The sequence below is a fragment of the Macrotis lagotis genome, chromosome 5 (assembly GCF_037893015.1).
Source record: "Macrotis lagotis isolate mMagLag1 chromosome 5, bilby.v1.9.chrom.fasta, whole genome shotgun sequence".
Classification (NCBI taxonomy): Eukaryota; Metazoa; Chordata; class Mammalia; order Peramelemorphia; family Peramelidae; genus Macrotis; species Macrotis lagotis.
The window spans coordinates 238,010,582-238,025,187 of NC_133662.1; the positions used below are offsets into that span (position 1 = coordinate 238,010,582).

General features: G+C 38.9%; 1 long non-coding RNA gene across 1 annotated transcript in view; it reads right to left on the reverse strand.

The window, feature by feature from the left end:
- LOC141488711 (uncharacterized) overlaps positions 1 to 14,606 on the reverse strand; it is a 111,038-nt gene that overhangs the window by 14,888 nt on the left and 81,544 nt on the right. The window contains exon 5 of the long non-coding RNA XR_012468771.1: positions 6,695 to 6,789. This is a non-coding gene — a long non-coding RNA (uncharacterized LOC141488711). The remainder of the gene's footprint in view (positions 1 to 6,694; positions 6,790 to 14,606) is intronic.

Here is a 14,606-nt window from a genome sequence, read left to right on the forward strand (position 1 = left end):
TTACATAGGAGAGAGGCTAAATTGTTCTTCTGGGAGTCTTTTGTTTGAACACCCAGTTTAGGAACCAGTCAAAAGTAAGCAGAATGGAAACATGAATAGAGTACCTGTGCATGCTCTAAGGCCTCTGTGGAAGATGCCATGAGGTTGGGCACATTGACCACAACCATAAGAGCTGGGCACTCAAATTCTATGTTCTAGGGTCCTTACATTCTATATTCTTAAGTTCCCTCCAGCTCTCACACTATGTTCTAGGTCCTATCTCTCTCACAGTCTATATTTTAAGGTCTTTCCCAGCCCCAGGATAGTAAGTGGCACAGCACAAAAGAGCACTAGTCCTGAAGTCAGGAGGATCTGAGTTCAAGACTGACTTCAGATGCTGAACACTTCTTAGCTGTGTGTGTGACCTTGGGCAAATTACTTCACTCTGCCTCACATCCAGGGCCATCTCTAGTCATCTTGATCCGTATCTGGCCACTGGACCCAGATGGCTCCAGAGGAGAAAAAGAGGCTGATGACTTAGCACAGCTCCCCCCCACTCAAATCCAATTCATGTGCTTGTCATGGCATCACCTCCCTGATGTCATGATCTTTTTCCAGAGTAGAGGACAAACAATACATGTTCTAGGTCTTACATGCTGTGTTCTAAGGTCCCTCCCAGCTCTCACATTCTGTATTTCTAGATACCACAAATCTTACAGTCTATATTCTAAGGTCCCTCCTAAGTCTAATATTCTGTGTTTTAAAGTCTGTCTTAGCTCTCACATCTTAGGTTCTAGGATACTTTACAATTTGAACAGTCTTTGATTCTAAGAGTTGACTGCAAATGTTTAGGGCATGAAAGATGAAGAAATACTAACTCTTAAGAATGTGTTGCTAATGATCTTTCAGGGCTAGGGTTCTGCAGAGGTAGCCCAAGGGGTTTTTATTTCATTATGGAGTACTGGCAAGTATGTAACTACCCCTATGTTAAAAGAAGAATCAGCAGAAACCGTGTACATTCATTGGTTCTGGACTTAGTTCTACCATGAATGAGCTTTGTGACCTTGGGAAATTCACTTCATTTCTCTGGCACTCCATCCTACACTTTATAAAACAAGGGATTTGGAAGGGAAGGTCTCCCAAGTCCCTTTTGGTCTGACTTTTGTTCTGTAATCAGCTGGAATCTCTAAGTAGTATTTAAGCTAATATTAGCGAAATAGAGTTAGAAAGGGAAAAAAAATCATAGAATTCCAAAGTAAAAAAAAATCAGTGATATATGGATTATTCCTAACTCTATTATTTTTTTATTTTTTCTAGCTCTATTATTTTTCATTATTGATTTATTTTATCTAGATTGCATATACTATAAATGTGACTTTAGGTAATGTGACTACTAAATATTACTTCCCCCTCTCTGGGTGTCCCCTCTGACAGTTCTCTTCAGATGACTTCTGATCTTAGAATATGCACTAACAAATTCGCCCACAAGAGGGCAGAAAAAGCCATCACAATTTTGGAAGTCACTGGACCCAGACTTTACACCTATGGTCCTACGACCTTCCTGGTGCTCAGTTTCCTCATTACAAAATGGAAACCAAATGGTTTCTGAGATTCTTAATTCTGTCCTACTTAGGAGACATTTCTAAGCTAATGTGTGTGTGTATGTACTTGAAGTTATGTGTATGTCTAATGTGTGTGTATATACACATATGTAATATTCTTGGAAATGTTAAGTTAAATTAACTTGAAATTAGAAAATACATTTATAAATAAATGCAGTACTTTTAGGAAGAGGGGCATTGTGGAATGAAACCAGAGAAAGAGAAAAAGGGAGGAAGAGAGAGGAGGAGGAACAAGAGCAAGAGGAGCAGGAGGAGGAAGAGGGCAGAGAAGGAAGGGAGAGAGAGAGAGAGAAAGAAAAAGAAGAGGAAGAGGAGAATAAGAGGAGAAGGAGGAAGGGGAGAGAGAAAAGAAAGGGGAGAAAGAAAGAAAGAAAGAAAGAAAGAAAGAAAGAAAGAAAGAAAGAAAGAGAAAGAGAAAGAGATATACAGACAAAGCAAGAGAGAGAGAAAGGAAGAGAGAAACAGAAAAAAGAGAGAGAAAGAAAAAGAGAGAGAAAAAAGAGAGAGAAAGAAAGAAAGTAGAAGGAAAAGAAGAAAGAGAAGAACAAGAAGAAAGAGAAGAAGAAGGAGGAGGGGGATGAGGGGATGAGGGAAAGAAGGAGGGAGAGAGAGAGAAAGTTGAGGAGGAAAGGAGAGAGAGAAAGAGAGAGCCTGCTACTAGTCCATTGAAAGTGTATATTAAAACTCTCAACTACTCTTCAGATCTAGGACACATTGGGGAAAGTGAGATGGTTCAGTTACTCTCTCAGCCACCTTCAGGCATTGACTTTCTCATGGACACACACATTTTCCATTCCCTCACTTGGCTGGGGCTTGGGGAGATCAGCTGCACATCCTTCTCCTTTGGCGTCACTTGCTTCCTTATCATGGTAGTGGGAAGCTGTGGGTAGTGGGAGGACAGAAAAGGGAGGCCTGGAGATGGGGATGAGCTAGAAACCGAGTGCCTTCCAGCTCTGACTCATCCTCCTTCCAACTCCTTCTATGGATAGCTGCCTGCAAGGGGCCAGGTTGCAAAGTTGGGGAAGAAGAGAAAGGCAGAAACCAGTGGCTGCTTTAGCAGCAGCTGGCACAGATGCCAATTTTGTACCCTCCTCCAGAAATGAGATCAGTCATATCTCTATGACTGTACCTCCAGTTAACCCACAGGTCTCTCAGGTAAAACTAGTTTTCTCCCATTCAAGGTCCACCAAAAAAAAAAGAAAGAAAGAAAAGAAAAAGGAAAGAAAAGAAAGTAATCCCTGCCCAGAAATTACTTTCACATTATTGTTGTTGAGTCTTCAGTCTCTTTTTTTAAAAATGATTTATTTATTTATTTTCACATTATTACAATAATCTTGTGAAAGTAAACATAATCCCCCTTCCCCAAAAAAAGGTAGACCTCAAGAGAAATGAAGTGAAAGAAAAAAAAGTGTACTTTAGTCTATGTTCAGATACCATCAGCTCTGTGGGATTGTTGCATTCTTTATCATCAGAGTCCATGAGAGAAGTTGTTTCAATATTTTCCACAGTTGCTGTTGTTAACTGTTTTTCCCTCCATTCCATTCCTTCCCACTCCCATTTATTCTATTCTCTCTCTCTCTCTCTCTCTCTCTCTCTCTCTCTCTCTCTCTCTCTCTCTCTCTCTCTCTCCCCTTTCAACCTGTCCCTCCTCAAAAGTGTACTGTATCTGACTATCCTCTCCCATAATCTTCTTCCTTCTCTTCTATCACCTACCCCACCCCCATTCCCTTTCTCCTATCCCTTTCTTCTATTTTTCCTCTAGGTCAATATAGATTTCCTTGCCCTATTAAGTGTGTGTGTTATTTCCTCTCTGAGCCATTTCTGATGAGAATGAAGGCTCACTTATTCCCTTTCACCTTCCCCCTCTTCCACTCCATTGCAAAAGTTTTTTCTTGACTTTCATGTGAAATATCTTAGCCTATTCTACCTCTCCTTTCCCTTTCTCCCAGTACATTTCCTTTTCACCCATTGACTCCATTTTTGCAATATATTATATTTTCAAATTCAGCTCTCTCCTGTGCCTTGTCTATATATGCTCTTTCTAATTGTTCTAATAAATGAGGAGGTTCATATGAGTATTATCAATATCATCTTCCCATGCAGGACTATGCAAAGTTCATCATCATTAAGTCCCTCATAATTTGCCCTTCCTGTCCACCCTCTCTATGCTTCACCTGAGTCCTGTACTCAAGATCAAACTTTCTGTTCAGCTCTTGTCATTTCAACAGGAAAGTTTGAAAGTCTCCTGTTTCATTGAAAGTCCATCTTTTCCCCTGCAAGAGGATGTTCAGTTTTGCTGGGTGAGTCTTCAGTCTCTTTGAGCCCCTATCTGGGGTTTTCTTGGAAGAGATACTCAGATGACTTCCAGGTCATTTGACAAATGAGGAAACTGAGAAAAGCAGGGTTAAGTGACTTTCCCAGGATCACATAGGTAGAGAGTTCTGAGCCTGGCTTTGAACTCTTGAAACCAGGTCTTATGTCCTATCCACTGAACTGCCTAGCTGACCTTTTCACTTTATTTAGGCAGGGATCATAGATTTAGTCTTTGAAGGGGTCATTAGCATCATCTAGCCTTTAATACTCTCAGTAACTACTGAAACTGATCTCAGATCTATTGATGAAAAATAACTCACCCAATGTCACACAGGTAAAGTAGCAGAAACTAGGTTCCCCAATGCAAATCCAATATTCTTTTCATGGAACGAACCATAAAGACCATCATGTCCTATCCCATCCTTCTTATAATGGAAAACTGATTTATTGAATGTAAATTACTAAAAAGGAAATGGCACACTGCAGCTTCACATCTGGAAATTGGATCCAACTGTGCTTACAACAAAGATCTCTTTGTAACAAAAGATTTCCAAACCCCATCTGTGGTTCTCAATTAGAACTTTCTTTATAGGAACATAGATCATTGATTTAGACCTGGAGGGATCCTAAGAGGCTTCTTTTACAGAGTGGTGACCGAAGCTTTAAAAGGCAAATGACTTGTCCAGAGTCATACAGCTACTAAGTATCAAATAATCTGAGGATGGATTTGAATTCAGGTCCACCTGACCCTAGCCTGTGCTCTATTCACTGTTCGACCTCAATGCCCCTAGTAAGTTTTGTAAAACCTTTTTTTTCTTTTTTGCTTCTTTTTTTGAAGGCCCTATCTTTAGGAGTGAGGAAAAGAAAGGGGAAGAAAAGAAAGGGTTGTTTTTGGAGATGAAGAAAGCATAAAGTCAGAAGATATAAATAAAAGTGAAAAATTTAGAAAACATTTAGAAATAGAAAGAAACTGAGGGTCAGAGAAGTTCAGCAATTTGCCTCTGCTCTCACAGTTAGTATCAGAGGTGAGATTTGAACTTAGCACTTCCTGATTCTAAATTCCATTATTTATGCTATATGACAAGAGACCAGGTAGCTCTGAATAAACTTCAAGGTTATTATAGGTCTCATTTCCTAAGCATCTCCCCCATTGTCAGCAACCATGAAGCCCTTCCCTTCTTCCCTGAGAAACCCTAGGACATCCTATAGTGATGCCTTTCCTCTTGATGACACCTTTCAATATCTCACTAAATCTGTTTGTTTTTTAAAATATATTTTTAAAATATCTATTGGTAGCAAGATGATAGTATAGTTCATCAAGCACTGGACCTAGAGTCAGGAAAACTTGAGTTCAAATCCCACCTGAGCCACTTACTAGTCATGTGACCCTGGGTAAACCTCAGTTTATTTCAATTTCTGCACCAGGAAAATGGGGATAATAATAACATTTGTTTTTCAGGGATGTTGTGAGGATCGAACAAGGTAATAATTATAAAGTGCCAGTGCCAGGTGCTAAATGTTAGATTTTATTATTATTATCTTTTTTTTTTGGTAAGGCAATGGGGTTAAGTGACTTTTCCAAGGTCACACAGCTAGTAAGGATCAACACCTGAGTCCAGATTTAAATTCAAGTCCTCCTGCTCAGGGTTATTCCTCTATCCACTGTGCCACCTAGCTGACCTCTATTATTTTTTATGTTATCTGCATTTCCCTCATATGCCCCACTCTGCTGAACCATCTCTTATGAGAGTTTTTTTTAAAGAAAGAAAAGTAGGAAATGGAAAAAGATATTAGGTAAAACTGGTGAGTACCCTAAATTGGATGCTCTATACATGATCTGTACCCCTCAACCCCCATCCTATACCTCTGTAAAGCAGCTGGGGGAGTCCTTGTTCTATCTTTCTTTGCGGTTGAGCTTCTTCATCATTTTACAACTCAGACTATTTTCTTGTGACTTTTCTGTCCATTTATATTATTGTGGCCAGTGGGTATCTTGTTCCCTGTCTCTGCTTACTTCTGTTTGCCTTGGTTGGTTTAAGTCTTCCTAGACTTCTCTAGATTCATAACATTCCTAGTTTCTTAGGGCACAGTAATGTTCTTGTCCATTCATGTACCATGGATCATTTAGCCATTCTTGCACTCTTCAGACCATGGACATCCACTTTGTTTGAATTTGTTACCTGTATAAAGATCTTGGGAAGAAAAAGGGACAAAACCCATAATTTGATTGGAATTTTGTTCCAGGCCTACAGCCATCCCCAAACAGCCCTAGTAATCATCTCAGGTTGAAGTTCCCCAATGACTTTTTTTTCCCTCCTAGAATTTCTATTTATTCTGTCTCTACTGGGAGACTGTGGTGTGGGATGTGTTCAGGGAGGCCTAGCATTTCCTGTGGGGATCATCTCTAGGGATCCTGATCTATATCTTACCACTGGACCCCGATGGTCCTGGAAGAAAGATTGAGGCTGGTGACTTTGCATAGTCATTCTTCATTTAAATCCAATTCATTGGGTGGCTGGGTGGCTCAGTGGATAAAGCACCAGCCCTGGAGTCAGGGGTACCTGGGTTCAAATTCGGTCTCAAACACTTAATAATTACCTAGCTGTGTGGCCTTGGGCAAGCCACTTAACCCCATTTGCCTTGCAAAAAAAAAAACCCTAAAAAAAATTAAAATAAAGTAAATCCAATTCATTTCCAAGTCAGGAAATCACCTTCACTGTGTCATGATCCTTTTTAAAGAAGGACAAACAACAGCAACACTTCCAAATGAGAGGACTTACCCAGCTCTTTTCAGGGTTCCTCATCCACTTTTGAGTTAACTCTCACTTGTGGTTCCAAGAAGCTTGTATCATGCAGAGTGGCCATGCTGGGAAACCTGTCTCAGACCGGTTAAAACAGATTAAGGTTAATTGATAAGGTTCGAACCTATGAATTATGGGTGCGTATGCCCTCAGCATGTAAAGACTTCTCCAAGGGAATGGGCAAAAAAGAACAATAGTTCCCATTGCCATGACAGCATTGTAGATATCTTAGAGCTTGCTCAAGCATCCTGGGTCATTGCCAATGACTCTTGTCCTACCATTGGGCTTTAATAATTCAGGGCGATAGAGTAAAGTTGATGCACATCTTCATGCTTCATCCAATTCACACATGAGTCAAAACATCACCCCTTGATGTCATGGATCTTAGGGACCTTCTGCCCTAGAATTCTTAACCTTTTCTTGGGTCCTGGATCCCTTGGACAGAAAGTCTAGTGAAACCCATGGATCAATGCATCAAATAAAATACATAGAATTAGATATTTTAGATCAATTCTACTGAAATATAATTTTAAAAATATATATTTTGGGGGGCGGCTAGGTGGCACAGTGGATAGAGCACCAGCCCTGGAGTCAGGAGTACCTGAGTTCAAATCCAGCCTCAGACACTTAATAATTACCTAGCTGTTGGGCCTTGGGCAAGTCACTTAACCCCATTTGCCTTGCAAAAAAAATCTAAAATATATATATATATATATATATATATTGTATGTATGTATATATATATATATATATATATATATATATATGTATATATGTATTAAAGTTTTTGGAGTCTAACTAAGAACCCCTGAATGTAATCTCCTTAGTTTTCAGGGAGGAAAATGAAGGCCTAGAGAAAGAAATGACTTGTCCAAGGTAAAAAAGATAGTAACCAGGCTAGTATTTGAACCCATATCTTTGACTCTGAAATCAGATATTCTTTCCACTGTGCTGATGGCTATAAAAATTGTGAAATATTATTAGTATGGTCTGCAATATACTCATCCATAGCCACCTTGCAAGGTAGGTGGTATAAATTTTGCTGCCATTTTATAGTTAAAAGTGAGGTAAGAATGCTGCAGGAACTTCCAATGGTTACACAGCTTATGTGTCAAGGCCAGGATGTGAACTCAGTCCCTCTGAATCCAGGATCTCCTGACTGGATGACCCTCACCTTGTAAATAGCAAATTAGCATTTCCTAAGGGAATCCATTGGTAAGAGCCTTAACATGCAAATATCAAAGGGGCACATTGCTCTGGAACTTCACCTTGGTGCTTTCCCCATCTTTTTTTTTTTTTTTTTGAATTTCATAATAGTTCTATGAGTAGCTATTATTATCCTTATTTTAGATATGGGGGAAACTGAGGCCCAATGAAGTGATGCCAAAAGCTCATAAACAGCAGAAGTGAGATTTCCTCAGAGGCTTCTCTGGGCTCCAATTCTGGAGCTTTTTTTTAACAAAATATTCTATTTCTCCAATATGGGACAAAAAGAGATTTTATCTTCATTTTACCAATTGGGAAATTGACTTAAAAGAAGTCAAATGTCTAGCCTATTGTCTATCTTTTGATCTATCTATATATCTCATCTATCCATCCATCCACCCTTCTATCATTTATCCATCTATCTTTCTATATCTATCTATCTAGCAATCTGTCAACTAATCTATGACTCCATCCATCCATCCATCTTTCCTTCATTCCCTTCCTTCCTTTTTCTTTCTTTCTTTCTTTCTTTCTTTCTTTCTTTCTTTCTTTCTTTCTTTCTTTCTTTCTTTCTAATCAGTGCATTCATCTAACTGTCAATTCAACAATCTAGCTATGCGGCCAATCTATGCCTCTTTCAAGCTAATCTGTGCATAGTTCTACCTATCTAATCTATGCATTTTTGTGTCTCTTTAATCTATATATCTATCTATTGTCTGTCTGTCAGTCTATCTATCTAGCCATCTCTCTCTCTCTCTCTCTCTCTCTCTCTCTCTCTCTCTCTCTCTCTTTCTCAAGTATGTTCACAGGACTTCATTTTCCAGAATGTTTTGGGCAGAGAGACTCTTTTTTAGAGAGATTCTTTAAATTATGTTTCCTAAAGGTCTACATTTGAACCCACAACATCACTAGGCAAGTATCTGAAAAATGAAGAATGTGATACAAGACAGGAGATTTGAAAAATGAAGCCATGGAGGCCTGGGAGACCTGGGGGACCAGGGACCCAGAATGGAGCAAATTCGTAAGACGGCTTCAACCATGAAATCTGATGCAGGAGGATTTTAGAGCTAAAGTGAAAGATTTTGGTTATTCTCCCAGTTGTCCCTGCCTCAGTACTACTTTTAACTATTCATCACAGGATGACTGACTTAGAACTGGAAGGATTCTTAGAAGAGTCATTCAGTTCAGTCCCTTCCTTGACAAATAAAATAAGGAAACTGAGGTACAGATGGGTGGAATGACCTGCCAGTGGTCAGACTGAGTAAAAATTTGAATCTAACACTCTTTCCATGGCACCTCCCTCTCCTTCCTCAGATTATAACTCCTGTGGGTTTGTAGGACAGAGTACACCTTCATGTATAGTTGCAGAGAATGCTTTTACCACTCCATTCCTTTACTCATTATTTATACTTTCATGTCTTAAATGCTTTTGGATTCAGATGTGTCTCTGGCCTGATCTGGAATAGACCAATACAGTGGATGGGGCTCAGACCACAATATGCATGAAAAATTTCCCAAGCAGTACATTGATCCAGGATAACAGTAAGGGGCACTACCCACCTGCCCATCTTGATTCAGAAGATACCAGTGTGAGAGACTCCAAACCTAGGCCATAACATTGCATTAAGCACAGACAGTGGACAGTTCCAAGAACATGTCACTATAGGACAATACAGTGCTGAACAGTGATCTGAACTTGAACTTGGCTGCTTTTCTCAATTTTTCTCCTCAACAGAAAAGGCTGTTGAGACAGTTGGGTGGCTCAGTGGATAGAGTATGGGCCCCAGTATAAGGAAGACTTGAGTTCAAATCCAGCCTCAGATGCTTCCTTTCTGTGTGACCCTGGATACTTCACATAACTTAATTGCTTAGTCAAAAAAATAAATAAGAAATGTGGACTTTCTCTGATCAGTAGTGATTTAGAGCATTTTTTATGACAATAGATAGCTTTGATTTCTTTGTCTGAAAACCACCTGCAGAAGAGGCATTTCTAATGTCCTGATAAACAGTTAATCCTGTCTTATCAAGCAGGCAGTGAATGTGGATTAGGTTTATTTCCTGAACGATGTGTAGCATAAGATCTGCTATAAGTGCAATAAATTACCTTTTCTTCTTCCTGTCTACTCTGTCTGCTGACTCTTGATTTGGTTCTAACATTACTGAGGGAAGTAGAGATTCTGGACGTCTGTGGACACTGAATTGCTTGAGCAGACCAGACCAGACCATGTCCTAATATGGCCTCCAAATGGCAACACAAAGAATTGATGTGAGCCATGTGAGCCAGTTGCCCTACTGCAGAAGCTACGGACTGATACAAAGTATCACAAATAATCAAATAAATGATACAGTATATCATTCAATCACTGTTTATGACATATTAATATGTGTCATTTTAATGCAAATTTTTAATGCAAAAGTGTTTCAGGCTGGAAATAACCTAATAACTAGGAAAGGTGGAAAAGCATTCCCAATATTCACATACAAAGGAATATAATCTCCTACCTATTTAGGAGAGGGTGAATAATGTCCAATCTCTCAATGATTCATCTCTCCCTGATCTAAATCTTCTTCCCTTGCTGCCCTGGTTTATCTTCCTAAAGCATATAATCTCTGAACAGGTCATTCCTTCACTCACACACCTTCAATGGCTTCTCATTTCTTGCTCAATAAAGTCCAAGGCCCTCCCAAGGGTCAGCAGTTCCAGCCTACGATTTCCTTTCAGCTTCCACACATTCTCACATCAGCCGGAGTGGCTTACTATGCTGTGAGTCAGAGTCCAAGCTCAGTGCCTGGGCCACAGAAGGCCCCTGCCAAACAGAAGTCACGTGTCTAGGGTAGCTGCAGCCGAGGAAGTGAAATTGAGAAATAAGTGCATGAGAGGAAGGGCCGGGGGAAAGGCCCACACTCTTCCCCTTAATGGAATGCAAAGAGAAAACCTGGTCTAGAAAAAATTCAGGGAAGAGATTCATCCTGGAAGGAGGAAGGGAAAATAATCCAATGATGGTTGACGCCTTGTGATATTAGTGTGAACATGTCAAACATGATCCTTCTCTGGGGACAGTCTGGCTGAAAATCAGAAAAAAAAAAGGGAGATAGAACTAAGTGAGACACTCATCCAGTGTTACATATCAAGTCAGGTTTCTTGGCCTTCAGACTCACTTTCTAGTGGACCCCAGAGCCTATAAGAGGGAGAAGAATTAGTTCTGCAAAGTCATTGAATCCTCTACCAGGAAGGAAACCCTTCCTCCACCCTCTCCCAGGTCATTTAGTTCATCTGCTTCCAAAAAGGACTATGATTATCCACTTTCCCCCTCCAATCCCTCAAAGATAGATGCCTATACTGTTTACTTTAAAATTTTAAAAAGTATTTATTGTTTAACAAAGTTAAGCATGTTTAACTTATATTCAATTGCTTTGGGAGGGGAGGTAAGAGAGGGAGGGAGAAAAATGTGAAACTCAAAATCTTGCAAAAAAATGACTGTTGAAAACAATCATTGCATGTAGGTGGAAAAATAAATAAAATATGAAAATAAAAAGTATTTATTGATATCTTTTGGTTTTTTTTACTCTACTTTCATCTTCAAATACTTCCTTACTTTTCCCCATCCAACAAATCATCCCTTGCAATAAAGATTAAAAAGAAAGAGGGAAAAAAATCAATTTAATAAAACTAAGACTTGACCTGATTGGATGGTACAGAAAATATTTCATACCATACATTTCAAGAGTGCATTCTATTTAATGCAATTTAAATGGGATTCTAGTAGTAGTATCTTAGAACAAGAAGATACTTTCTATGGGACCAAGTTTCTAGATTTATAAAATAAGGGAATTGGATTAAAGGATTTGATATTTTGGACAGTCCTAAATCTAGGAATCATACCCTCTGAGCTTTGTTTTATTTTCTAATTTGAAGCATTTGATCATTAAGTCAATGTTGGTAAGTTTTAAGGTACAACTTGGAATAGTAGGGGTTTGAGAACTGGGGTGGCGGCTAGGTGGGGCAGTGGATAGAGCACTGGCCCTGGAGTCAGGAGGAACTGAGTTCAAATCTGACCTCAGACACTTAATAATGACCTAGTTGTGTGGCCTTGGGCAAGTCACTTAACCCCATTTGCATTGCAAAAACAAAACAAAAAAGAAATCAACCACCCTAGAAGTTGATTTTGCTCCACAAATAAACACTTGCTGGACTTGGCTTTTCAACCAGAGAAGAATACTTCCTCAAAGCTCAGTCAACCCATAGCTCAGAATGGTATGCACAAGAATACCCCCAAGGGACTTTGCTCTATTTCTTGCTGAAATAGAGATATATCATGTCAGTCATCAATAATTTATTAAATATTTATCATGTGCCAGACACTGAGTTAAGACTGGGGATACAATGACAAAAATGAAAAACTTCCTGTTCTCAAGAAACATGCATTCTTATGGGAGAGACAATTTGTACACTTACAAGTAGATAACGTATACATAAAATGAATATGAGGTGGTTATGAAAAGGAGGAACAGGAGACTCAGTTTGAGATGAATTTTGATTTGAAGGGGAAGTGAGGAAAGAATACTTTATAGTTAATCTTGGGACCAGTGGCTTGAAGATGGGAAGATAGATTGTGTGTATTTGTGTGTGTGTGTGTGTGTGTGTGTGAGAGAGAGAGAGAGAGAGAGAGAGAGAGAGAGAGAGAGAGAGAGAGAGAGAGAGAAATACTTAATAGAACAATTAGTGGTTCACAGAGAGTAAGACAGAGTATTATATAAGAAAAGAAAGTCAGGAAGGAGCCAGGTTAATGAAGAGCCTTAAATGACAGAGGAATTTCTATTTGAGCCTTGAGGCCATAGAGCTTCACTACAGTTTGTACATCTAAAGGGTTGACCTGATCAGATCTATGCTCTAAGAAAACCACTTTGGCACCCATGTGGAGGATGACTTTCATCCAGATTGAATAAGTTTGTGGCATTCTCTGATATATCTGGTAAATAATTCAATATATCAAACATTTATGACTTCATCTATGATGGAACTGCCTCCACCTACCTAGATGATCCAACCTTTACTAAGGTAAATATCTTAAAGAATTGTCTCAGGCTCAGAGAACATAAATAATTTGCCAATGGTCACAGAGCTAGTAAATGTCAGAAGTAGGATTTGATTTTCATCTCTGAGATGAAAATTTCTAAATCAATTTTGATCATTTAGAATATATCTGAAGACATTTTCCATTCATCTATGATCCTATGAATAAGACATAGCTAATCTCAAAGAGAGTGTCAATGGAATATTGAGGAGAGCTGATGAAGGTTTTAGAGAGGATTCAGGGCTAAGTTTAATATTTGGTATTTATTGTGCAATGGATCACCAGCCTGGAGTTCAAATCAATAATCCCCTTAATAAAACCACCAGACAACTCCTTCATAAAAGGCAATCCACAAGGCAAGCAAAATGAAAAGTTTAGCCAGGAACATTCCTTCAGGGTTCAGAAGCACCACCACCAAAATCTCAACATTGTCTTTCTAGTATTCTTGCTGAATCCCAAATCAATCCACTTGGGGTAAAGTCAACTCAAACTTATCTGGATCTGTCTTGAATCAAGATAGTAGTTGTAGTTATGATCCTATGAGGAGTAAATTCAAGACTAGCCTCTGGCTCACTCTGGAGGACATTAAGTCTCATCTTATTTATAGTTAGGGAAACTGAGGTCCAGAGAGGTGTGATTTGCCCAGTCATATAACTAGTAAACTTCTGAGATAGGATTCAAACCTCCTTCCAAATTCAGAGTCTAATACTTTGTAAACGTGTTATTCCCTAACTTTCTCCCCCTTCTCTATTCATTTTCATTGTCACACACTGGGGTATCAAAAGACCATTCAAACAAATGAGGGGAGTGAAGAGAGAACTTGAAACAAGGGAAAATAACACAGACAAAAAGCTTCAAAAACCTTGCCGGAAAACACTATTGAAATCAGAAAAATCATATATAATGCATGCTAATATTGTTTTGTTGTTGTTGAGTCATTTCAGTTGAGTTGACTCTCTTGGCAAAGATAATGGAATGATTTGCGATTTCCTTCTCCAGTTCACTTTACAAAGGAGTAAACTGAGGCAAATGGGGTTAAGTGATTTGCCCAGGATCTCACAGTTAGAAGTGTCTGAGATCAAATTTGAACTCAGATCTTCCTAACTTCAGATCTGGCTCTCTATCCACTGTGCCACCTTAGCAGGATATAAATAAATTATATATACATACATTCATATATTTTTTTTTAACAAGACCAGTTAGTTGGTCTAATGAAGAACTTCCTTTATCAATGCAGATCAGTGCCTACTGTTTAATTTGTCAGCTTGGAGAATGCCTGGGTCACTGAGAGTTTACATAACCAAAGATCTAGAGTCAAGAGGGAACTGAAAAGCTATCTAGTCATATTACAGAAGAGGAAACTGAGGTTCTAAGTGACCTGCCCAGGGTCACATGACTATGATGTGCCAAAGGTGTGACTTGAACCCAAGACTTCATGACTCCAAGGTCAGTTCTCTACTATACCTCTCTGTCTCCTTTCATTCATTACAACTTATTAATTTTCAAAATTACTTTGATAGTTTATGAATGGGAGTTAAATTAATGATTAAAAATTAATTGTTTTGATACTTCATTGAATGGAAATGGAAAGGCATTTACTGCTTACTATG